Source organism: Labrus mixtus, chromosome 13 (genome assembly GCF_963584025.1).
Source record: "Labrus mixtus chromosome 13, fLabMix1.1, whole genome shotgun sequence".
NCBI lineage: Eukaryota > Metazoa > Chordata > Actinopteri > Labriformes > Labridae > Labrus > Labrus mixtus.
Genome location: NC_083624.1, coordinates 22,507,185 through 22,533,642, shown reverse-complemented (window position 1 = coordinate 22,533,642; position 26,458 = coordinate 22,507,185). Strand labels below are relative to the sequence as shown.

Sequence of the window (26,458 nt, the reverse complement as noted above, 5' to 3'; positions counted from 1 at the left end):
AATCCAGTAATTCTCTATTTCACACAAAAGAAGCATTCAAATATGCTTCTTTTGAAACCTTGTCCAGGACTAAATGTACGTCCTACCTGTCCATTTAGTTTTCAGCCCTGGGACGGTAAGGCCAAACAGCTGCATTAATTGAGGAGTGTTTTGGACTATACAGCATTGATTTAGTAAGAGTAAAACAAATTAAACTATCTGGCAAATGATAAATGGACTTGAGCTTGTATATCGCTTTCCTAGACTTCTGACTACTCAAAGCTCTTTTACAATGCAGGTCACACCTACCAATTTACACCACATACACACTGATGGCAGTGGTTGCTATGTAGTGAGACCATCAGAAGTAACTAATCCCATCCATACAGGAGCAATTGGGGGTTAAGTGTCTTGCCCAAGGACACATCGGACATGTTGCTGCATGAGCTGGGGATCGAACCCTCGACCTTCCGGTTGCTAGACGACGACTCTACCAACTGAACCACAGCCGCCCCCAGAATGTCCTCGGAAATGCTATAAGTTTATCTTTCTATTCATCCATTCATTACATCGTTATTGAATAAACCCATTTTTAGCAAGCTGTCATAAACACACAACATCTAAGTATGTGAAAAGTGACATTTGTTTTTTTCCTTTATATGTTGCTACTTAACAGCTGGGTGATTTTCTGTGATATTAGGAGCAAAATTTCATCTGAGATTTATGTAATAAGAAACCAAACAGATGTGGCCTCACCTGGTTAGGTGGTGTGGGAACAAGATGATGAGTCAAGCTGAATACAAAATCTCTGTCCTCTCTCCAGATCTCACAGGTGTGGCGTCAAGATTGTCAGTACTCCCAAGCCAAGGTGTGCAGCCTCGTCGTCAAACCTGGAAATTATGAAAAAAGCAAATCAATTATTACAGTGGTCTTTTCATGAACCTTAGTTTTCACAGCATTCATATTAGACACAACATAAATACAGACATTCTGACAACTGGTTGACAAAACTTCACCCTCCACCCAAAGAAAAGTAAAGTATTGACAATTTCCAAAGAGTGGACAATAGGACGGAAACAGAAAAGGAAAATCATCATGTTTTGACATTTCCTGTGAGCAGGTGAGGAATAGTTAAAATAAGAGTACAACACAGCAACACCAATTACAGACTTAAATCCATGCTAAGTCAAATCAACATTTGAAAAAGACAAACCTTAAACATTTTGTGGACTTGTCCTCGGGATCACAGTCATAATGTTGACAATGCTTTCAGACATAAAAACCAGGACATTTACAGAAGAACTGTCCTAATAGTTTAAACTGTGTTCACTTGTTTGTGTACTAATCCCAGATGGATGCAAAGTGACGCACTGGGTTTTAAATAATTCATTACAACAGATGAGCATTAAGAAATGACTGAACATTGTAAATGGTAAATGGACTTGAGCTTGTATAGCACTTTTCTAGTCTTCTTTACTACTCAAAGCGCTTTTACACTGCAGGTCACACCTACACATTCACACACTGATGGTAGAGGCTGCTAAGTAAAGTGACCATCAGTATTAACTATGGCATTCATACACATTTATACGCCGCCGACTAAGCAGCAGGAACAACTTGGGGTTAAGTGTCTTGCCCAAGGACACATCAGACATGTGGCTGCAGGAGCTGGGGGGGATACATACAGTACTAAAGCTCTCTCTATATATTAAATTATTCATCACAGACAGCAATAATCTACTGTATGTGGTCATATTTTCTAAAAAGAATAACGTATTTGTTGAGTAATATGATACTCATATTACATAAGTATTCTTTTCTGAGTCCTGAGGAGTTATTAAATGTACCTCCAGGCACTAAATGAGCAGCTTTTTAAGACAAGAATAGTTTTTTCTCTATGACTACTAAAGTTAAAACTATCTTGGAGATCAGAGCTGCACCATTCTGTTCAGCATTCAAACATATATTTCTCCTTGAGCAGCACTGGTGAATTGATGAAAGTGTCGCCCTCCTTGCTGGTATGTCAAACAATAACAGCCACAAACTTCAGACATAAATGCAAATAGCTTCACATCAATGGATTTAATCTAATCTCAAAATGTACCTTTATTTTTATTTCAAACCAAACGAAGGAGTAGCAGATCACTCCAAAGTGTGGAACCAGAATACCATACCATATTATACGAAAAATGTCTTCACATGCACTTTTTCTTTATTTGATATCTCTGCATGAACAGCATGGAGTCATGTATTTCTTGTCAAACATGTCACAAACATGTAACAAAATATTTATTTGAAAAAAGGTGACACCATTTTCTATAAACGCTGAAACTAACCACTTCATGCAACAGATGCTGAAAAAAAAAACTGTTAAAGATTCCTCTCTTAGCAAGGCCCATCTTAAGTCTCTTCACATTGAATAGACTGGTAATCAATACCAGCTGGTGTTTAAGAGCGACGACGCCTGAGATCATAGAAACCAACAATGTTTTGAAAAGCAGAAGAAACATGACTGTTTCTTTGCTTTGGTTCAACAACAGCTCAGGGTCACGAGTGAGTCATACTTCTGACAAGAACCTTGGACAGGTCGGTGTATGCTCTCTGTGTAAATATGCATTCCCACGCAGTGCATTAAACCTGGAGACAACACACCTCAGAAACATCTCTACACCTCATTATGATACTTTATGGAGCTCTGTAGTGCTTCATAATGCATTCAAGACTTTATCTATAGGAAAAAAGTCCTCTTGTGGAAAAGAGCGTACATCATTTTTACAGGTCAATAAACATATGCGGCATTAAACAGAATCATAAAAATAGATCCTCAGTGATTACTGTATAGCCAAAAATTGCAGCGCAATCTGTACAAAGAGGCTGTGTAAAAGCTCTTTGTGAGATGGACCACACTGCCCTACATGATCAACCCATCTAGCTTCAATTATGTATGGTCAAGAGTTTCCAATAAAAATGCAAATGAAATGCCTTGAAGCGAAATGACTAATAATTAAAGAAAGAGAAATAAAACAAGAAAGACCTTTGGTGGGTGCCTTCAGAACTGTGGTGACACAGCTGCAGACTGCGGACAGAAACCAGACAGAGATCCGGGGAAGCCCTTTAGCTGTGACCAGTCTCCGGCAGCCACCCTCACCAATTTGTCCAAGATGCCAATACTGTTTGCAAAGCATCATGGGTCTAAAAATACTATGTGTTTAGACTACCTGCATTGCCCTTTTAATGTTAGATCAGTTGCCTTACAGATCTGAAAATATGATTTATGAGACTCAAGCTCCTGGTGTAACTTGACTGACAAAAACCACCAGTGAGACATCAGAACACCTTGTTGTACATCATCACTAATAATTTAATATCTTGATTTGCCTTTTTCTCTAAAAGTTATTTTTTTTCTTTTGCAGTTAAACCCTTAAATAGTCAAAAAATATAAAGAAAGGAGAATACATTTATCCGGTCATTGTTCTTTGTGACAGTGGTTACGTCTTGTGTATGTTTTCAGGTCGGATAAATTAAGACTTTGGACACACAGCGGTCAGTCAGCTGTTTGCTTTAGTGAAGGAGTGCCCCAGTAACATAATGTCTGATGTCCTTGTTTTTAAGGCATTGATGACTTTTTTGTGATCCTTTTGTATCAAGTCTCAAAAAAAGTAACTTTTTTCATCCAAATTTTCTTTAACTTACACTTCACATCCAGCAATGTTGTTATTGCACCTGAACATCGCAAGCATTGATGCTCAAACTATACATCATGCAGCCCTTAATACTGTACTGCACATATTAAAAGCCCCACCTTGTATAGCAGCATATAATGCTCATCTCACTGTCCGTCATACATATATTCATCCAATTTCAAAAATGGAAAAGATGAGGATTAAAGCTACCAGTAGATTTGTTGCACAACCAGAGGCAGCAAAACCTTTGACCAAAAGTTCAACAATGTGAAAATTATTTTGATGGACCTTTGCTTATTAAATGCTCGAACTGTATCTGCTTCCAATTGCTGTGACCCTCGGTTCACTTCTCTCTTGTACAACAGGTGAATATGTTTTGGTAATTATATAACCTTCACCAGAATGATTCATCCAGTTGTTTCGGCCTGTTGCTGCGGAAATAGAAAGCTTTCAATTTCTTATCCAACAGCAACAGGTAGAAAATCATGACCAACTGTTACACAAGCACTGTGCACTCAACATTTTATTTCTTTCCATGTCTACACTGGGTTGCTCCAACTTTCCTCCTTCCTCCCACAGTCCAAAGACAAGCTCATTAGGTTAATTGGTGACTGTAAATTGTTTGCAGTGTGGCTGTGAGTGGTTGTCTGTCTATATATGGTTCCAGTCATCCCATAACACACAAAGAATTAGTTATATTGATAATGAATAGAGGAATGATCACACCATGCATATTATCCCCCCAAAAAAGTCAAGAGTCTGACCTATTCTGTTACTTTCTGCTCTATCTGGGTTCATACCATGGCAGGCGCAGAAGACTTGTTCTAACCAAGCGGCAAAAAAAGAAGCCAATGCCGAAGTGCAAAATCCTGCAGTTCATCCAGTGTCCACTTGAGGCTGGCTCCAGGAACACCAGAAGTCACATACACGTGACTGGCAAAAACTTTGTTTTTTTTACAGCATAAATTCACATGTCTAAAGACTGGTACAAAAAACGAAATAGGTCTGATTAGTTTTTGTCATCGCTGGCACACACTTTACGGGGGGGTACCTTTGGGGCAGTAAAAACAAAAACACAACATTTACGTACTGAACAGTGGCCTGTTGCAACAGACAGTTTTTAAGTTGGGGTGCAAAGTTTTCACTTAACCAAGATGAAACTACTTAGTTTGTCATTTCAGTGGCACAACGTAGTTTGATTACACCACAGAGTGAGGATCATCTTTACTAGTAGAGTCTAACGTCTAAACGAAAACAAAATAACGTCGTCTGTTGTGCCTTATTGTCTCTGAACACACTAAAGGCTGAAAATAGCTACTGTTAACTACTGCCAAAGGACAAACAGCGATGAGAATGAATAAATATAAAAAATACAACAAAGCATTATGACAAGGTGATAATCAATTAAATTACAAAATAAGGTAATTCAAAATTACTCCGTTATTGGGTTGTCTAAATTATCACTGGTCATGGACAACAACAGCGAGAGTGTAAAACAATGTCATCATACATTTCTAAGGGATGTAATCTATCACGGAGAATGCACTGCCAAAAACAAGCCTCTGCCACCAAGTTATCCCACCTTTCAAAGCAATACACTGTGCACTGCATGTTCAATGGAGAACTTTACACCCACAAGCAAGGTGAAAGATTTAATTGAGACTTATGCCTACAGTATGTAGAAACAATCTCAGCAGGTGCAATATCTTAAATGGAAGTAGGTAATGTAAGCTCCTTCTAAAATGAGAAATTACATTCAAACTAGGCTGAGTTTTGACGTTGAGCATAACTGGAGCAACCCAGTACAGAAACAGAGGCTTCACTTTGACAAGCAATACTAGAGCTGTTGGGGAGTATTTAATAACTGACCAATCATTAAGCCCATTATCCAGTTTCACTCCAAACTGTAGCAAAGTGGCAGATTTTTTTTTCCACCCATTAAAAAAACAATATAGAGCAGATTTCTTAAGATAACCTCTCCATTTGTGCTTTTTAGACGGTTAGGCCCTGTGTTGACATATCGGTTTTTTTTCCAAGCGTCTTTTTTCAATTATTTGCAGCAGCAGGCGGCTGCCTGGAGAAATAGTGCAGCGCCTAGCGTCTTTTTTTCAAGCGTGCTGCCTTTTTTTTGTGCTGCTGCTCCGAGTCCTTCAAGTTGAAAATCTGCAACTTCTCAGAAAGGCGCTGTCGATGTCACCAGCACTCTTTTCCAAATATAAAATATTCCAGTATTGTTGCTTCCTATGGATAGTGTCTTGTACCCACTTCCTCTTTGCTCCATGTCTGGGAAAAAAAAACAATCTCAAATAAAAGATATACAGTAAAAAGCAACAGATAAGTGTCATGTCATACAGCGGCCGTAGCCAACATGCTCTTGTCATATAGACAGGACAGACATTCTAGGTGGACACAGATCCTTATGCATCTTGAACAAACAAACCAGTGGCTACAATACACAGCTTTCATTTTGCTTCTACCATGGACTCTGTGGACACTGCTTTACCTGTGTCTTCTATCAACAGTCATTTGCACTGCCATATGCAGTCAGTAATGTCACAACAGATTATATGTACATATAAGACAACATACTAATACTAAAGCTGTCAATGAAAAAAATCCCAAGAGAGTTAAAAGAGAACAAGAGAGAAATGTGGAAAATGTATTCCAAGTTATCCACCTCTTCCCTTTTCCATGTGAAGGTCCTATGCTCATATCTTATGCAACCCTGTACCTCCAACACACATCCACACACAGATCACTCTCTACTGGTTAAGCACACACACAGTGAGAATGCTTTGTACTGTCTCCTTGAAGTGCACATCCAGCAACCACCTGTCAGCCCATATTTAATGCTGACGGCAGGTGCTGAAGCGTGTTTAAAGTGACCGTGCACCTCCCTGCATTCAAAGGCAACGGGTGCAGGATGTTCAACTCTCCTGGAAGAGTGCAAGGAGTTCACAAATATTTTGCTGATTTCTCAAAGCCTTTGAGTAAAAATAAAGTTTTTAAGTCTTGTGTTTTTCAGCAATACTGTAAATCTAGTTCCTAGAGTGTGATTCTGGATCATATAGTTATATAAAGCTTTAATTTTTAATGGGAATGTGCTCTGAGAGCCAAGGAATTTACCTCTAGCTGTGTTTAGGCTGTAATTCTCACAGAGAATAACCTTCAAAAAAGAGCAGCTGCATCAGGCCTCAGCAGGTTCAAATATTTTTGGGGGAGAGACACAATAACACAAATCATCAATCATTCTCTCCTCAGGTGATATCCAGAAACCATAACATGTTAAAAAAATATACTGAAATAAAAAAAAAATCCTGAGTCATAAATCCTGAGTCATCTCAGAGCAATACAATTAGATTTAGCAAAAGTATTTAAAAAAGCTCCTCATAACCATGTCTTTTTGACAAGGTGCAGACGGTTTAAACTAAAATGTAATTAGTGACTAAATTGGAAAATCTGTGCTATGGAACGCAGATGTCCCAAAGACTAAACTAGGAACAGCCGTTATTCTTCTCTATTAGCCTTCTCATTTATCATCCGTTTCATCGTTAACCTGCCTTCCTCAGAACTACCGGGTACCCTTATCCACTAATGAATGTGTGTGTGTCAGTGTGTGTGCAGAGGTGGGAGTGCACTGTACTCAATGAGGCACAGGCATGCATATGGATGCGTGGATGTGAAACAGAAAATAGGCATTTGCGTGACGTAGCTCTTACAACTTTCTATGTTGGATAATGAAGTTCAAGAAGCTCCGCTCACTGCAGTCTGGAGACTCAGTTCATAGTGACCCACCGTCCTGGGCAGGTTCAGAGTTTTTTTTGGCAGATATGCACATTAGGGCGTGCCAAATATTGGTGGGTACAGATCCCTAGCCAATTCTACAGAGAGGTATGTCAATGCTTAAGCACCACTTCTGATGGGGACCTCCCTTCAACGTGTGTGTGTGTGTGTGTGTGTGTGTGTGTGTGTGTGTGTGTGTGTGTGTGTGTGTGTGTGTGTGTGTGTGTGTGTGTGTGTGTGTGTGTGTGTGTGTCTGCCGTCCTATAGTGTTGCGGCTTATGTGTGTAAATCAGAGATGGGCATAGAATTAGATATACAGTATTTAAGAGGACCGGCTGGTCATCGATCACTCCACAACAGGCAGAAAATCAGCCAATTCTGATCACCAGCTGGTTGATCGATGCATCTCTAAAAAAAAACAGCAAAGAAAAATGTATTTAACTTGTTGCTTAGCTTTAAAAATGAAAAGGTTTTTGTGTCTGGCCAACTGTGTTTATGCATTTGACCTGCTGTTTGAATTTAACAAAAAACATGATTAGTATCAATGGTAATAACTTTCAGCAAGCTAGTGCGATAGAATGACACAGTGCGAACTAATACGTACCATACTAGTACGTTATCAAAGTCAAAAGGTCAATACCATGGCTTATTTACTAGCTGGTTTATGAGCGACTTACCACCATATGTTTCACAGCGTTGATGCTTTATGTGCAAGTTGCTGACCACAGATGTTCATTTATCAAACCATATAAGCAAAGAGAGCTTGTGGAGTGTAGCTTGTCTGACTCGGGTTGACAGAGTGGAGAGTGGAGGGTGACCAACGTGTACCACAGTGCTTACAATAACCGGCCTTCTCGTCAGAACAATCCACTGTCATCTCTCAGGGAAAAAGCCAACATCAATTCTGACTCCTATGCACTGGCCAACAAATAAATATGTATGAATGTTAACAGCAGACTATCAGGTCTAGGTATGGTGAGAGCAGTATACCTGCTGCGTTGTGCAAAAATGTCAACACAATGTATGCTGAACAAAATCCCTTCTGTTTATTATTCAATAACAGTTCTCATTAAAATACATGAGCGCCTTCACAACAAACAGAGTAAAGGACACTGAATGACACTTAGGTAACTGATTTTTATTTTTTTAAAGGGAAAGAAAAATAGACAAAGAGATGAAAAGAGTTGCAGAGGAAGGGTGGTCAAGAATAGAGAGAGAGAGAGAGAGAGAGAGAGAGAGAGAGAGAGAGGGAAAGAAAAAGCAAGAGTCTAGCCTGAGGAGCGGGGGGAGTCTCAGCCATTACATCACTGCTGCAGTGGCTCACAACATTACCATAAGTAACACTCTTTCTCTCTCAAGGTCTGTCTCTCATTGTCAACACTAACTGCCACAAATACACAAGGTCCTGATTGCATCCAATAAAAAAAGACTATCTTTCCATTATTGTAATCAATAAACTGGAACACATCAACTAATGCTTTAAATGTAACATCCACGCAACCACATAGAAAATGCTTTACAACTTTTTAGTACCTCATACATGAAATAATGTGATTATTATCTCGTACTAAACACTGTCTTAGTATAATATATACTCTTTGTCCTCATAGGAACAAAGAAGATGAGAGAATTTGTGCTCAATATTTTAGGCCTGTCCTATTTCACAACGTGTAAATATTTCTCACTAACATACTTAATGCATTCCAGAACAAATCGCTTCATGCTTAAATTTACACAAAATTAGAATGATCAATTAGAAAGTCCCATTCAGGTTTCTTATTTTACAGAAACCACATCAGTTTATTAAAGTTATTTTCAGTACAAGAGGACTGTTCTTCATTTTTTAGAAAAATGCTGAGATAATTAATTCAGTCTTTACAATGTTATGTTTAATTGCAATGAGGAAAGCAGAGTGCAGGTAGCTGCATGTGGTTTCATCCAATTTGAATGACAGGCCTGCATTCAGTTGTATTTCCATGCTTAACGCACGACTACGTTATGGTCATTTGCTAGCACATTAAACCATGTCATGCCAACTTGAAGTTGCATTGCACTCTCACTGTCACTGTATCGTTCTTACAAAGAAATGTCTTCAGATGTATGTAATATAAGCGGCATTCAGTTTACAGACAGATTGTGGTAAGGGTTGAGGTTGAGTGTTCAGGTCCCCTTGTTAACCTAACCGTCCACCCCGACTGGAGGGAGTGTCATTTGTAATGAGTAATATGGTACCAAGTGAAGTGAAATGTAACTGGTTTAGGAACATCTACCTATGGTTAGGCTCACGGTGAGATGGAGAGATGAAAAGGTCAAACAGACCTGATGGGAAATGCCACAAACTCATGAAAACAGCAGAAGTGGAGTGTCGAGGGGAAGGATTACATGTTTTTATATCAGATCCTATCATTGTATGTGATTGTACATGTTGTTGTTAAAAACTGACAAACCGTGCTATGCACATCCACGACAAATGTCAGTGTGTGTGTGTAGGTGTGTGTGTAGGTGTGTGTGTTTGTATGATATAAAGGGAGGGTGTAAGGGCACAGAAGCTTGATGATCAATACTGGATATAGAGTTAAACATATTTGAGAAGGATGTAGGAAATGCTGCTGAATACTGTCACCTAAAGTCAGTTAGGGACATCTAGAGTCAACTAATTGACTTAATTAATTTGAGGGAAGTGTCATTGATATTCTGTCAGTGTTAAGATAGTCTTTTGGATTAATTCATGTTTCTACATTGACAGTACTTGCTGGTGGGGGATCGTGGGCTCCCTGATCAGGATATATAATTTCCCATTCTTTGATGATGAAACACTAATGTAATACACTCTTGTCCGGGTTTATTACGTTGGTTTTCATCAACTGATTTACATTTTGTTTTAAACTCCTTTAAGGTCGCCATGCTGAAAGTAGTCATTCATGATTTATACAGTAAGGGGGCAGAAATTGTACCAAACTAACCAACAGGAATACATCAAGCAATAACGATAACAGCTAGCTTGCACTAGCTCATATTCTGGGTCGTTTTTATACAAGCCAAAACTATTTTGGATGATGTTCCAGGTAACCACAGGTTGCAAATAGGGGTGGGAGATATGGAAAAAATATAATATAATGATTTTCTACGGCAGGATAATGATCACGATTTTATCGCAATTCTTTTTTTCATACTGATCTTTAAGACTAATTTACAAGTTGATGACCAGTTCAACCATACTTATTTCCTGTATAATCATTTCTTAAATGCAAAACAACTGTGCTGATAAGTTTAGGCTATCTTAATAACGTTTTTGTCTTCAGCCACAACCTGTCAGTCAATACATGAATACTTGCCAATAGTTGGCACCAAAGGGGGGAGGGAGAATGTGTGGAGGTCTGCCACAGAACACTTTTAGCCCCAAAAATATCTTTCCTGCATTCTGATCACTTTGCACACGTTTTCTGCACCACTTTAACATTATTATTCAGTATTTTGTCTTTTTTTGTGTCTTTAAATCTATTTTAGTGTTACTCAGGTACATACACACAGTGATGCATATATTTGGAAACATGTAGACTTCAAACATAATCAAGAATGTGTTTGTTCTGTGACCCATGGTCAAAGTAAGTTTTACTGAAATTCATAGAGGGGGCGGGACAACCTTGATTGACAGACAGACATTCACCATGGCTACTCCCTCTCACCTGCCTGCTACACACTGAATGAGAGGAGAAAAGAGCTGCTGACTGACATCACTTTAAGCAGCATGCATTTAAATTAGTGCTAAAAATAAATTATTTACAAAATATATTTTTTTAACAAACGAGGTCTGGATATGATCGCCCCTCCCTCTGTTTCATAACATACTGTATTTTCATTCTGGATTCTGTTCACAACAGGTGAGCTTCGATTGGAGAGCCTTGTTTGTAATTTGTAAAAACCACGAGAGAGCAGAAAAACAGCAGCAGCAACATTTTTAACAACTGGATTATATCTTCCATCACTGGCTGTTTCTCTGAGTTTCACTCTGTCTCTCAGCAGACTGTTTAGGATAATGTCTTTTTGGTTTGTTAAAGGTTTGTTGTTTTACCACCCAAAGTTCAAACCTCAACTTGGCAAACTCTGCAAATAACTGTTTCATGCATCCTATCCGTTTGGAAAAATCTCAAACAGTTCCATATAACCGGGATGGAGAACTTTCTACAGGGAATTTTGCCAGGAAAACAATAAATCATCTTAGCAAGTTGCATTGGGTAAACTTAAAGGTTATCAAAGGGTGTAGACCGAAGCGTTGCAAGTAGTTGCAGTTACTAGTTTCAACTTATTTTGTTGCCAATCTTTGGTTTGACCTGTCCTTAGATATTTAAGCTCACTAGAAAGATGTCTGGCTTGCCATCTTTTCCATGACTGAATACTTGTGAATCCCGTTGTAGCGCTTTTACTGAACAGATACTTTTGAAATATGTTGGGGGGGGGGGGCGGGGGGGGTTACATTTTACACTGACATCATGTTTATGTTTGTTGCAATAACACAATAGCCAGACAGATCGTCCTGCTTTAACTAACGGAATCAAAACACAAAAACATCTGAAGTCGTTCAGTCCATCTTTCTCTGGAGAATGTGCCACACATTCAGTGCCTCTTTCCTTGAATTTGTCTCTTCCAATGGCCAAAATGTGACCAGATCTGACACCAGCAATGAATTTGGACAAACAGAGTGAAACTCCAGTGTCTCAATTAGAGGGATAATGTGCCTTTTTACTGTGCACCTGAGCCATGTGAAAGTGAAACTGTCAAATGACTGTTGGAGAGTGTCTAGACAGAAACACACACATACACACACACACACAGACCACTATAACTGGCTGATGTTTTCACACAGATTCACATTCCCCAGCATGAAAGAAAAACAGAGATAAACAGGCAGACATTCAGGACCGCAGAGAAATGCATCTGTTATTTCTGCTACAGTAAAATTACAACAGTGTCTGTATGAATCCAATACAGTGACGCAGCATCTTTGCAGCATCACCCAAAGGCATATGCAGTGAAGAGAGAGGGAGGGAGAGACACAGGATGAAGTGGCAAAACAAAGAGAGAGGGGGAGATATTGAGAAACTCACCTGGCTAGATGGGATGTTGACCACGGCTCAGAGGGAAGGATAACATCCGAGACCTGAAAGGGTGAGAGATGGAGAGAGGATAAGGGAAAGGAACAGTTTTGAGGGAGAGAGAAAGGGAGAGAGAGAGATTAGATTTGACTGCTGGTACTTTGGGAGTGCAGTGGCAGGTGGCACTGTGTTTAGCGCACACACGTACACACACAAAAACACTTGTCAGTGTATCTTATGGACAGATGGAAGGGGAAGGGGTTGAGGTTGAGTTAAGAGTATTGAGAAGACAGTCGGACAGTCTGGCTGATAGCACTTTCCAATCAGTTGTGGATCTAAAGGAAGCCCTGTGTTATCACCCCGCTGAGAATAGCAGAGTACACATGAGAGGCTGAGAGAAAGTGACAGCAAGAAAGGGAGCGCTTATCAGAGGGTGTGCTTGTGTACGTGTGTGAGTGTGTGCTTGTTAATGCTGCATGTGAAGCATTCCTTCGACAGCAACCACAAAGAGTGAGACGTAGCTCCCCTTCTCTTCTCTTCACTCACACACACACACACACACACACACACACACACACACACACACACACACACACACACACATACACAACAGGGTAAACAACACCATGCATCTCCATTTCAACGATACACAGTTGAACAGAAGAGCAGATACACACTAATTAACTTCAATCCAGCAGCCGCAGTGTGATCATACTGATACACTGAGACACCACAGAGGGCAACGAGTTCATTATCAGTGTGGACGGCCCTGAACTTCTATGACACTACTTAAAGCATTCCTGTCAACATGCTTAGCAGCAAACATTTGCAATGCTACACATATTCAATTTGGACTGTGGTTTTTTTTTAAGACCACTAACTCACTATCTAATTATAGTAGGCATTACAAGTGTCCATGCAGGAGCTACCATGCCTCTCTAACCTGCTTCATAATTCAAATGCTGCACAAGAGAATTATTGGATGCTGGCAACAGGTTGATACATGTGTGTGCTTATACAAGAAAATCAGTGGTTCTCATCTGTGGATGAATATGAATAAGTAATTCAATATTCAGGTTGGTTATATACAGTAGGTAACCACTATCACATGAAAGGGGAGGATCTTTCTAGATCAAAATCCTCTAAATGCTCTATTCACAAAAAAATAATATTTGTGTTTTCTTTGCAGTGACTGCACATTGATCCTAATGGCTGAATGTGTTCAGCACGGAGCCTGTTTGCTCCTGCAGTGAATCCAAAGGAGAAGCCTCTGCTGTTTGCACAAAGTGCATACCTGCAGAATTAGAACCAAGTCATGTAGGATTTCACATTGGTGAACAAGTTGACCTTAAAAATATCAAGTTTCTTAAAAGCTACTATCCAAAACCTTTACGCATGAGCTTTCCAAATAAAAAATCTGACTCTTCATTCCACATTTGATATTTTCTTCTAATAGCTTTGATTTAGTCTTTTGCTCAATAGTTCTCAATGCTGATATACATTGTGTTGCATCATGCAAAAGGTGTGAAGGTGATTATCTACAGGGCTGATCGTCAAGTATGTGTGTAGTTTTCTGCAAAGACCCTTTATTCACAACTACAACTGAGGCTGCGCTTTTTCTCCTTTCTGCTGCAAACGCTCTCTACTCATTGAAAAGAATAGAAAAAAAACGCTGGCACTCAGGGGAAAAAAAACGCTACAACAGCCCTAAGTCTTCAAACTAGACTTCCTGCTTTCTTTCTGCTTGTACCTTTAGCAGAATGCTAACACAACCTCCATCCCTTGGGTTTTATTTTATACCATGTACTTGTATACCTTACTATATCATCAGACATTAAGGGAACATGCTGTGTTGAAGTGCTGGCTTCTCGGACAACAATGCAGCAGCTGTATGTCCTCCTCCTAAGTTTTGATTCCGGTGCGGCATGGTCTGTTTAGAACAAAGAAGTGAACCTTCGCCTATTGATTTGCCAGGCAAACACCAAACCAACAGGTGTTGCAGCAATGAAAGCAGCAAGCAAACTGGTTCAGATGGAACTGATTCTACCCGACCATAAATGCCTTAGTATTTTTCTAATAAGCTCCATGACCAGAAACGTAAAACTAGAATAAATATATAAATATTGGAGATGCTATGAGAGAAGTTAGAACTCAGAAATATTTTAAGACCTATTCAGAGCTGGTCAAATACAGAAGCTTCCTTGTCCGTGACATTGCAAGCTGTGTGCACATCGACTCTAGGGAGGAGGGGACAGGGGGAAACAGTGCTCTCCATGTTTTGAATTTGGACTGCAGTACACAGTTTCAAACGCTAGGTGTCAGGATTACATATTGCTCCTTTAAAATGTACTTGCAAGATTATGCTGAATCATTACCCCCTGTTGCGAAAGGACAATGGATAAGATAAAAATATACATAAAAGCTAGTGGGGGAGCACAAAAACAAAAAATATGCTTTAGATCACCAGCAGGGCATAAATGATGTCAAGCTGTTACACAGCAGGTAGAAACAGCAGGGACAGTTTTTACATCAAAATCTCTTCTGTCAAATGGACACAGGATGGAAAACATAGACACATGAAAAGATGGAGGCACTGGAGAAGAAAATATTGAAGAAGGATTGTTACTCTTTTTCCAAATGGCCTCCAAACTTAATGTGATTCAATCAATAAACTGTGATTAACAAAGAAGTTCTTCATACAGAAAAGATCTTGTTTTTTTAAATCATGTTTAAGTGGGGAATGTAATTGATGGATGACTAAGGGAGAGTATTAGTTATGTGCAGTCCTAATTTCTTCAATCATCACAATCAAAAGAGATGCATGACATGGTATGTTAATGACTGCCGCTCTTTGTAATGCAGACAACAGTCAACCAGTAAGTCAGCCTGCCACTCAGCAAATCATCATTCAGCGTCTGTGCTTTTTTCACAGCTTCATCAGACTGATGCCACTCCGTATCTGATCAAACTGAAGACAACTCTTAGTACAACAGTTCCTTAGGCTTTGCATCATTATCGCAGTGTCTGTCTTTATTTACATCATAATCTCAAAAGTCTCAAATTCAGTCATTTGTTGCCCTTCATGTGAAGCCTTTCCAACAAGTTCTCTCATGAAATAATTCATGCCAGAAATTGTCTTCTTCTTTCAAAAGGCTAAGTTTGCAAAACAAAAAAATGCACAAACAAGGTTTCTGTATTAAAGACCTGTGGTATACTGCAATTCAGCACTACAAGTAAGAACACAGCACCTCAGAACTGCTTAGGTAGCATCCAATAAAAACAGTTAGTACACATGTGTTTACTAATGTGTTTGCCCTTGCAGTTCCAAACTGATTGATGGGAACTAAGACCTAATCAGAGATATCAGCAGGAAGCCCTTCTAAGCCTTCTGCCTTGGCCTGATGTTACCAATAATAGCGATTCTTAATCTGATCAAATGGTGTTTGACAGAAGCTGGACTCATATGACATGGCTTACATGGCAATTACCCAGTTCACTATGCCACGGAATGACCTCAGCTGTTTATAAAGTTTCATTAGGTTTGTGTTGAATAGATACAACTACATAGGGGACAAAGGAAAATGTAACGTAAAGTAAAAGCAGGAACAGTTCTTGACACTAATACACATTTAAATTTCCTTTTTTTGAAACAAGACATTACTTCAAATAAATAGATGTAAGGAAAGGCCACATAACTCAACTTTTAAACATGAACAGTTGTGCATTCCAATGCAGAGTAAAGGCCAATGGGGATCAATAATGGCGGGGCTTACAGTCACACACATTCCCTGAAAAATAAACATGCCTCACACTTCAGTACTGTTTAACTGCTGAAAGAAAAATTTGATGAGTCTGATGAAGTATTTCTGGATTCTGCAGAACCAGCAGACTATTAAGAACAGGTTAATTCATTGAATTAAACACATAGCATTTAACTATCATGTGCCAGGATCAGATTTAGATTTAGGATCAAGATGATCAAAAAAAGGATGAAAAAGTACAGACATTAAAACACTTGATCCAGTTTATGTTTGAGTCTGCAAAATCTCTGAAATGGGATTCAAAAATAATAAAACTGACTATCACTGGAGGATGTCAACATATGAGATGATGAAGGGCACTAACACTAGATCTTTTTCATAATGGGGCAAAGGAACAGCCATACAGACAAAAAAACATGTTGATATTATCACACAATTACATTAAAGCAGTATTGTTTACATTGTCGACATTGTAGGTTTCACTTTGCTCAAATGACATTAGTATGTTGTATAACTGCACACTGCACTGTATTGTATTTACATAAAACCTCTCAATGGTCCAGGCATTGTTATGATGATAAAACACAGAAACTCTTAAAAAATAGCACAAAGAGTGATTATGGTAAAAACCTGTGTTTTAGTAACCAGAAACAGATGAAGGAGGAAAACAGAAAAGACTCTGCATTCCCAGAAAAGAAGCAAAAGCTCATTATGTCAACAGGATATACACACCAGCAGGCAGCATGGCAAACAAAGCAGGCAAGTAATTGGGGTTTGCAAAAGGCCATGGAGAAAGACAAAACGTGTAATCTCAGGCAAGCTTTCGGTCCTGTACCTTTGTGACACAATCATAAGTGTAAGACTGTTTTGAAGACGAGTGTAAGGATTAAGAAGAAGAATAGGAACGATGTTTCCCGTCTTGTTTCTTCTGATTTTAATTGTTTCGGGATGAGTATCAAAACAAAGCAGAATGAAGGTTATGTTTTAGTTTTGAAGCACATATGGTAATGAGCTGATTAGTGTGATGTGGTAAATATATTGGAATATTGAATATATGATCAATAAATTGTAAAGAGCAAAAACTGCCAGACCACATGACCAGGTTTCCATATACACCTATGGCTAAGTGAGCTGTGTGGGCAAGCTAAAGAGAGATTAACTGTGCAAAAGGCAACTTTCAACAGTCAAAGAGAAGTTTGAATTTAATCTTTGAATGCAATTACCGGTAGTCAAGTTCTAGAAATTCTAAAAACAGTGGTGCGTTTCAAATATTATTCATATGATAGAATATCTTGTGTATTGTGATATTGATCCTATGTGGTATAAGCAGCAACACTGTATAGGTCAAAATAAGTCCAATTGTTTGCAATAAAAACCTCTAAACTACAGCCATATGTATTCAGTGTTTTTATACTGTTACCTCTGTTTTAATGTGTTTCTGGATCTTTCATGGCTTCCATGGTCTGCTCTGAACCCCCTTCAGTCACTCTGCAGTTGGGTGCTGTTTAAGCTGCATTATACTGATTTGGAGAACAAACAAGTCCACCATTACAACAATGTGTAATTGGATTTTTTTTTTTTCCATTTAAAGTTTTTTATTTAAGTTCAACTTTAAAGACAGCTTACAGTATGCATTAAAAAAAAATATTTTTGTTAAGACATAATATAATAATACAAAATAAAATAAAATAAAATAAAATAAAAAATAAAAAATATATAAATAAATAAAAACAGACAGAGAACAACAACAAAACACAAACGAGGTCACAGAGGTAGTATATATCATATAGCTATAGAGGGGCGAAGAGAGGGTGTACTTAGGGAGGTTATTTTCTGGTTACGTAGCTTGCACTGTCTGTCTTTGGAGTGTGGGGAATATCGGCACAGTCTTTATAATGTCCAAAATGTCTTTCCATATGTGTTGGTCTTCCTTGTATTCGTCAACCAGGTTAGAGGCTGCACCTTCCATTGAAACAGTCTCCAGAAATGTATGTAGTTATAGATCATGATTCAGTTTTCCTGTTTCTTTCCAGTGGCTAGCAATCAGTCTCTTGGCCGTCATACATCCGGTTGTTATTATTTGCTTATTTTGTTTTGACCAAGTTCCTTGAGGTGCATAGTTAAAAAGACACATCACAGGCTCACAAGTCACACTTTGACTTGCAGTAAAAGCAGTAACCCTGTCCCAAAACATTTTTATATAATCACAGGACCATAACATGTGGAAAAAGGTTCCCTTAAATCGATTACAATGCCAACACAGATCAGATCAGATGAGTCCATCTTATTGAGTCGAACCGGCGTAAAGTATAGTCGATGTATACAATGATAATTAACCATCTTGTTTTTCACTGATTTGGAAACTGAGTGGAGTGTTTTCCAAATATGTTCCCATGTCTGAGGATCCAGGGATTTACCTATATCTAACTCCCAGTTCCGTTGTGTTGATCTCCAACAATCATCTAGTGATCTATTTAAAAGTTTGTACACCTTGGAAGCAATTTTCTCTCCTTCACTTATTGTTTTCTTTTGAGTTATTTCTGTTTCGTTCATTTTGGGTATGGTTACCGCCTAGACAGCTGAGACCTTATTTGCATGTATAACAGAAAGTCTTTATTCTCTATGCCATATGTGGTTTTCATCTCGACGAACATTTTCAGTTTTCTGCTATGTAAGGTTCTTAAGTCATCTAGTATAACAGTTCCTTTAGCCTCCTTGTTGTCATTCCTCATAGGCCTACCACCCAGAGTAAACCCGTAGTTGTTCCAAATGGGAGCATTTGGGGATGTTTTTACTGTAAAGCTCAAAGACTTCTGTAAAACTTTAGCGATGTCACAGGAAAACTGGATTAATGGATTGTCTATAATTCTACAGGAGGAGCTATACCAAAAGCCCTGCATAGATATTTTTACCTTTAATTGGTTTATGATTTCTTGTTCTATATTTTCCCATCTTGTTTTTCTTAAATCTGAGCCATAACCCCAGCTAAGAGGATAGCGTGAGTTGAAGGCAAGGTAATAATTGTATACATCTAGTAATCCAAGACCACCTGACTTCCTGTCAATATACAACTTCTTTCTGCTTACCCTTGGGGTCTTATCTCTCCAGATAAAATTATGGAAGAGCTTATTTATTTCTTTAAAGAGTCCCCTATCTACAGAGAGTGGTAGCGCTGCAAAGAGGTAAGTTATTCTAGGTAACACATTCATTCTTAATGTGTCTATCCTTCCCCATATAGTCAGTGGCAGAGACTTCCATCTCTCTAAGTCATTTCTAAAGTTAAAAGACACATTCTCACTTATATCAGATTTAAGAGTTACTCCTAAGTATTTCATTCCTTCAGGGGACCATTTAAAAGGTAAGTTGTTAATGTGTATCTTATGGCAATGAACGTTCAGCGGTAGGGCTTCGGACTTTTCCCAATTAATCTTGTAACCTGACAGAGTTCCAAATTCCTTTACAGTGTCTAAAGTGTACTTAAGGGAATGTGGTGGGTCAATTAACGTGAGAAGAATATCATCAGCAAGTAGGCTAATCTTCAGTTCTGTTAAGGGGGCTGTAATACCTCTAATATTTGGGTGGGTCCTGATCATCTCTGCCAAGGGTTCCAGGGATAAAACAAAAAGCAAGGAGCTCAGTGGGCACCCTTGTCGGGTACCTCTTTTGATTTCAAATGGGTCAGATATTAAGCCATTGGTAGTGATTCTGGCTTTAGGCGCGGTGTATATCTTTGAGACAAGTTTCAGAAAGTTGGGTCCAAATCCGTATTCCCTAAGAGTCCTAAAAAGGTATTCCCACTCTATACGGTCAAACGCCTTTTCGGCGTCGAGGGATACAGCAATGGCTGGTTCAGTTATTAATTTGGCATAATGCATTATGTGGAATAATTTCCTCATGTTATCCCCTATTTGTCTTGATTTAACAAACCCTATTTGATCTACGTGAACAAGTTAACAAACCCTATTTGATCTACGTGAACAAGCTTAGGTATAATTTGGTCCATTCTCCTGGCAAGTATTTTAGCATATATCTTTCCTTCAGAATTAATCAGAGAAATTGGTCTGTAACTGCCACACTGTAAAGGGTCTTTGTTAGGTTTGGGTAAAAGTGTTATACGTGATGATTGAGTTGTTTCTGGCAGGCGGCCTCCATCCTTGGCTTCGTTGAAAAGCTTTTGAATCTTGCCAACAAGCTGGTCTACAAACATTTAGTAAAAGTTAATACTATATCCATCATCTCCTGGGGCCTTGCCACTACTCAGACATTTGATTGCATCTCTGATTTCACCTTGGGAAATTTCCTCTTCTAATTGTTCTCTTTCCTCTTCCGATAGTTTAGGCATCTGTATTTTACTAAAGAACTGATCTAATTTATCTGGGGAAGTTGTAACTTCGGGCGAATACAAGTTCTTATAAAATTCCTGAAATCTATTATTTATTTCCTGAGGTGACTTCAGCACCGCTGCATTTTTAGATTTAATTGCAGGGATGATCCGAGAGGCTCAAGCTTTCTGCAGTCTATAGGCTAAAAGTTTTCCAGCCTTATCACCATTTTCGAAGTATTTAGCCTTCAATCGGTACAAGTCAAATTCTGTTTTTTTGTTTAATAGATCTTTGACTTCCAGTTTAACCTTCATCAATTCCGTATATATCTAGTCATCTTTTGGTTTGGCTTTATGGGCTGATTCTAATCTGGATAACACCTCTGTTAATTTTTGCATTCTTGCTGCCCTCTCTCTCTTTTGTTTGGAGGCAAAGCTAATTAACCAGCCCCTACAAGTAACTTTGTAGGCTTCCCACACTGTCGAGAAGCAGTTTACACTTTTCTCATTAGCCTCAAAAAATAGCTGTGTTTCAGTGTTAATAAATTCGACAAGCTTCTTGTTAGCTAGAAATGAGTTGTTAAGCTTCCATAATGATGGTTTTATGAAATATGTGGAGGGGGAAAATGACAGGGTTATTGGGCAGTGATCGCTGTAAACCATGTTCAGTATGTCAGTAGACCATACATTGGAGAGAACATTCTGCGTAACCAGAAATGCATCAATTCTTGAATAAGATTTGTGCCGATTCGAGTAAAAAGTATAATCCCTGTTTTCTGGATTCATTAATCTCCAAGCATCGAATAGATCCATGTTTTTACAAAAATCATTGAGTGCTGCCGAGGATGCTCGGTCAGATGGTAGCAGTTTCTCACTTCTGTCCATTTCAGGTTTGAAAACAGAATTAAAGTCCCCTCCTACTATGATAGGTTTCCCTGAATATTCTGTAAATATAGTACTGAGTTTACTAAAGAAGCCTACAGAATCTCCATTTGGACCATATACACTTGCAATGACAATGGGTTCATTACATAGTAATCCTTCAATGATAATATATCTACCTTCAGTGTCAATATTAGAACTTTGAGTTACAAATGAAGTTTTTTCATGAATTAAGATAGTCACGCCTCTGCTTTTACTGTTAAACGATGAGTGATACACCTGTCCAACCCATTTTTGTTTCAGTTTACTAGCCTCTGTTTGTGTTAGGTGGGTCTCTTGTAGTATAGCTATTTCTGATTTCAATTTGGCTAGATGACATAAAATCCTTGTACGTTTAGTTGGATTATTCAGCCCACCTACATTCCATCCAGTGACTGTGATATTATTTAATACTGATGTGTTTGTTATTTATGACATGAGTAGTCAGTTGAAAACATTTTGTAATATTTCCCTCAATCTTAACCCCCAAAAATACTTTACAAAGTTTGACCTCACATTTAAGACATAAAAATACAAAACTAACAACACAATCTTCACCGTTAGAAGAGAAAAGGACATCTAAACATGAAAGGACCAGCAAGCTGCAAACAGCAGTTGCAAAAATGACCAACCGGTTGTAAAAATAAAAAATAAACCTATGTAGGTCCGTAAATGCCACTGATAAGTCAAGGCGACCTGAACTTGTCTCCAGTTAAAGTGCAACAGATATTAAACCCTTTGGGATTCGGTTGGTTGAAAATTAAGAAGAAAGAGAGAAAGAAAAACCAAGAGCTATCATGGCTGGGTTTTGCATACCAAGGAACCAGCTATTAATAAAGTAAACAATTATCTCAAGAATAGATCAAGTGTCGCTATGTGAAGTTCAACTGCAAATACGATTTTAATGTTAAAGTGCAGTTATTATATGACGTCAGCCCAAGTGAGAGCATCTATTCAGGCTCCGGGGCCATTGTTTACCTCGGAGTTGTACTCACATGGCTACCGCTGTTCATTCAACTTCTAAGTGCCGTTCATTCAAAGCGGATATCGGGAAGCAAACTCAAGAGGCCGGACTTAGCTTCTTTTGCATTGTCGTAGCTGTACTTCTTTTTATCCATGATGACCACAAGCTTTGCAGGAAATAGCAGCCGGAACGGAAGATCGACACGGTGTAGAGCCGTTTTAATGGGATTGTATTCTGCCCTCATCTGGGATACGGTTACAGAGTAATCTTGGAAGATGAAGAAACACCGCGACTTGTATGACAATTCCCCCTTCCTTCTGGAGGCCTGGAGGATGTTCTCTTTATCCTGGAAGCGGAGCAGGCGGATGATAATGGGGCGAGGTTTCCCGTTGCTATCCCTCGGTGGTCCCACTCTGTGCGCCCGTTCCAGCTCAGGGTTGGTCAGTGGGGATGTCTAGCGCAGTTTTTAGCAGGTTAGTGGCGAACACTTTGATATCGCTCCCCTCCATGTTTTCTGCGATGTTCACAATCCAAAGATTGTTTCTTCGTGAGTAATTCTCCAAGTAATCCACTTTTTGGCTCAGCTGATCAACCTGCGATTCCAGCTTCTTATGGCTTTCTGAGATTGGAGAAAGCCTGTCTTCTACATCTGAAATTCGCTGTTCTGCGGTAGTGATGCGGTTGGTAAGAGAAGCTAGTTCAGACTCGATTCTTGCAGTTGTCGCCTGTATTGTTGGTAGATAGATGTTTATATTTTCTTGGACTGAGGTGATCTCTTGTATGATCTTTTCGGCCCACGGGGGGCAAGGTTCTTCTTCAGCTTGTTCGTTCACCTTGTCTTCCAGAGAATGTCCGTCGCCATCTTTGCTTGGCGACTTGCTAGCTAACTTGTTGAAAGTTTGGCTCGGCTTTGTTCCTCTTCTTGATGAGCGTTCGTTGTTTGCCATATTTCCAATCTCAGTTCAATCAAATAAGAGTTTATAGAACAGTTTTTGTAGCTCGTTGAAAGGGCTTTGTTATATATTTTTAGCTAAAACTGGAGAGCTCGTTCGAGAAGCGTCCTACTCCACCAGGATCATCACGTGACTCAACCGCATGTGTAATTGGATTTGATCATTTTGTTTTTTAAGTAGAATTTTTTAACTTTTTTGCATTGGATTGCACAGAAATATTTACAATGAAGCCGCTTCGAGGACAACATTCTCTATAACATGGGTCGCATGAACCACTAGGCCACAGGTGACCCAATAAGTATTTTTTCGGGTTTATTGACTGCCTGTCTTTTCAAGGCAGCTTCTGTTACTTCTAAGTCCGGAAATACTTCATGTCAAAGACAACCTTAGACTTTTCATGATGACTCAACCCTGGGAAGAAACAACAACAATTTATACCGAACAAAATAGTGTAAAGAGGGGTGTAAAAAAATAAAAAGCACTCTGCAGCATAAAGTAGCTGAATGATTATTGACTATGATTATTCTATGAAAACACTTTTGTCTGTGTGTTTTTGTGAAAGACTATATGAATCATCCTTTCAGAGTGTTCTACCCACAATGCATTAAGTTTGAATGTGTATGTTTAAGGGGAGGAGGAATGTCCTGCTGAAGTGACATGGCTGTTTCTAATACGTTTTTCCTCAACAGACTACAGAAAATAAATCCTAATTTGTGTTTGCAAATGAAATAAAAAGAGAAATAAATAAACTATAGGGCATGAGAAGGAGTGAACGAGATGGAAAACCTGAAAAGACTCATTAAAAACCAAATTATGGAAGTGAATTTCCTCTCCCCAATCTTTTCTAGTTTGATAAATTACATTTTATTGCAGTGTTAAAAAATAGAGAATGGAAAGAGCAGAAATAATGGCAAAGGCTGCAGACGCATTAGAGAATAAATGACTCTTCTTCAGATGTTTTTTTCTTTCTGCTTTTTGCCTCACTTTCCCATCTCTGGTATCTGTCTCTTTCTTGCTTCATCAGTATTTCACAGTGAAGAAGAAGACACGACACCATATGTAAGATCAAATAAAACCCTCGCCACTCAGCTTCAGACATTGTACAGCTTCAGGTGGTGAGAGAAAGCATTTTCACAGCTTCTTCATGAGCTTGCGTGGGCGGGAACATAAACAGCAGCACTCATGTATGTTAAGAGCAAGCTAATTACCTCTCCCTTATGTGATGTTGCATAACGACACCAGTGCACAGAAGTCAACACTGCATGCACACACAAGTACACTTACACTCACTAGAAGACACACATGTACAACTAATGGTCATCAACACTTGCTATTGTTCCATTTCAAAATCAGTGATAGGACCAATCTTAAAAGGTATACCGCAGGGCTTGGATGATATGCTTCCGTCCTGGTGCGGTTTTATCTTAATTCTTGAGTGCGGATTCCATTTGTATTGCCTTTCTAACGATCTGACTTTTCAAAAAAAAGAAAAGACAAATCATATAAAAGGAGAAAGAGTAGAATACGAAGATAAATAATCCAAAAACAAGGCACATCCCGTTACTCAGTCAGTCTTCACTATTTTTATCATCTATTTGTTGTTTTCTTATCTATCAAACACTCAGCTCAAGTATCCAGTTGATCTGTTCCCACAAATGAACTTTCTCTGTGATGATAATCTGAAAAGGATCTGTTGTCTTTGTAACCTTGGCAACAGGTCCCGCCCCATCTAGTATTATGCTTGATTGACTGAAGCAGCCACATTAGCACATTTCTGAATCCAAACACTGTGATGTCCTTTTTGAGGATGGGGGGGGCTAGTCTTTCAGCTGGTTCAGTCAGAGAGACTGATGGGGGATGACCATAGACTGTAAATATTACTGGACGAACCCTGACCCGTCTGTTACATAGGCAGCAAATGAGTCCAATCGAGGGCCGCATCCATATTGGATTTGCAGTCTCAACCTAACTTCGGATCAACCTAGCAACAACAGTAAGGCGGGACCGGCGGGACTTAACTCCGCCCATTCAGCGCGACGTTAGCAGTCCACTTCACAGCATAGCTAACGGCTAGGCTGCTATCATCCCCTATTCCTGCTCGTCCTGAGTTATCTCTATAAACAGTAAGTTAACATTTAACTTTTCTACAACACAGTTAAAACGAATTATCTTCAACCCAAATATTTAATTAAAGTCTTAAAACTACACTTTTTTAAATATACAACTATGGTTATTAGTTATTTGTCAGAGAAGTTACTAGACTTTGTCAGTGTTAGCAGAGAAATACATCAGAAAAGTTTTATCCATAGACTGTAAATAAATATGAAACATCCAGAAGAAATCAATATTACAAAGCATACAGTTCATGTTACTGTTCTGACAAAAAGAGGAATGTCTGTGTCTTATATTTACTGATGTCAACAGTGATGTGGGTCAACATGACAATTGATAAATTAATATTTAGTATTTATTATAAGACATTTGTTTTCTATAGAACCCCGTGAAGTCATGAAGTCTGTGGACAGTGTCAGCTTCACACCAAAAATAAAAGTATTAGAAAAAATAGTGTTTAAGACTGGCATCTATTATTAGGAGTTGCAGCTACCTTGTTCAATATTATTCCTGCAGATAAGGCTAATAATAAAAAAACACCCTGAGCTGTCACATGTAGTTAAGGCTGAGAGCTGAGGCGTGTTTTAAGCCTCTTGACAAACCGTTACACCGCACCCGCCTGTCAAGCTGGTCAGCTACACGCCTTATTGTGAATAACTCTTATCCTTCATCAAATCAAACGACCCCCGTACAGTGTGTCGATCGAGAGCTAATCAGACCTATTTGTTTGTTTTGTACCAAGCTGTAAACATGTTAATCTCTCTATACAGGTTTTTTGAATGTAGTTTTTCAGATTAAATAAATATTTCTATATAAATGCACTCCTTTATGTCTACTTATGAGTATACATTTCAGATTTGAAAATGTGCATTAATGCTCAACTCAATA

The 26,458-nt window shown here is 38.8% G+C and overlaps 1 protein-coding gene across 9 annotated transcripts in view; it reads right to left on the bottom strand.

Moving 5' to 3' along the window:
- Positions 1 to 26,458, bottom strand: part of map2 (microtubule-associated protein 2) — a 93,145-nt gene that overhangs the window by 50,239 nt on the left and 16,448 nt on the right. For all 9 annotated transcript variants that reach the window (XM_061054206.1, XM_061054205.1, XM_061054207.1 and 6 more), the window contains 2 exons: positions 12,551 to 12,603; positions 736 to 869 (listed from right to left, as the gene is read on the bottom strand). The gene's annotated coding sequence lies outside the window, so the exon portion shown is untranslated. The remainder of the gene's footprint in view (positions 1 to 735; positions 870 to 12,550; positions 12,604 to 26,458) is intronic.